The sequence below is a fragment of the Choloepus didactylus genome, chromosome 6 (genome assembly GCF_015220235.1).
Source record: "Choloepus didactylus isolate mChoDid1 chromosome 6, mChoDid1.pri, whole genome shotgun sequence".
Classification (NCBI taxonomy): Eukaryota; Metazoa; Chordata; class Mammalia; order Pilosa; family Megalonychidae; genus Choloepus; species Choloepus didactylus.
The window spans coordinates 24,516,883-24,518,006 of NC_051312.1; the positions used below are offsets into that span (position 1 = coordinate 24,516,883).

Sequence of the window (1,124 nt, forward strand, 5' to 3'; positions counted from 1 at the left end):
GTATCAGTGAGATAATACAGTATTTTTCCTTCTGTGTCATGCAAGGTCCATCCATGTTGTCACATGCATCAGGACTTCATTCCTTCTAACAACCAAATTATATTGCATCGTGTGTATATATAGCAGAGTTTGTATATCTAATCATTGGCTAATGGACACTTGAGTTGCTTCCATCTTGGGCAGTTCTGAACAATGCTGCTAAAAATTATGGACTGCTTCAGAATGTGTGTGCCATCCTTGTGCAGGGGCCATGCTAACCTTCTCTGTATCATTCCAAATTACTATTTCTGCTGCTGAAGCAAGAAACCTCCATTGGATTTGATGTAATTGGGAACAAGTACTGTGATAATACACATTGAGATGTGAGGTTTATTTGTTACAGTAGCTAGTCTTATTTTAAGAAACTCTCATTACAATTATGTTATCAAATTTTTGTAAATTAACTTAAGCTTCTTGTGACATGTAATTTGTAATACTGCTAAGATTAGAACTAAGTCCTGTGAGTTGTGAGTCTGTTTTATGTCTCAGAATGCGCCATTTAGTAAAAACAAGGGGGGGGGGGATTGATATATTTCAAAGTGTTTTCTTGTTTTTCCTTTCTTCATTGTGGAGTATTCTAATATTTGTGAAATTGCGCAGAAATGAAATTAAGCATTTAAAGGATGTTCCTAAACCTATCCAGTACAACTGGAAAAATGGCATCATCCAGAATTAGGTGTATCTGGGTGGTATGGATGCAATTTTGCAACTAAATGAGTATTGTGCTGTTCAAAGTGCTTTGGATGCAGAATATTTAATACCAACAGAAATGCTTTTACAAATAGTGTTTCAGAATTCTTATTTGGTTGTTGTTTTCAAAATCTAGACTCTCTTTTTAAATATAAATCAGTAGTGCAAATGTTTAATTGTTGAGAGGTATTCAAAACAAATGAGAATAAAAATGGGCAGAATTACTTTTGAAAATTCATTCAACCTTCTGTCACATGCTGAGTAATGTAAGGTTGTGAGAAAACCTGGACTGCAAAACTTCTGGAAATGTAAGATAAAATGTAGCAAAGATGACTCTAAAGTAGTACCAAGTTCACAACCTGGTAGGGAAAATGCTTATCAACTGCATATTGAAA

At 34.5% G+C, this 1,124-nt stretch overlaps 1 non-coding gene across 1 annotated transcript; it reads right to left on the reverse strand.

The window, feature by feature from the left end:
* Positions 1-200: 200 nt before the first annotated feature.
* On the reverse strand, positions 201-302 carry LOC119538989. Its single transcript, XR_005217764.1, has one exon. It is a non-coding gene; the product is annotated as a U6 spliceosomal RNA (small nuclear RNA).
* Between the last annotated feature and the right edge of the window lie 822 nt (positions 303-1,124).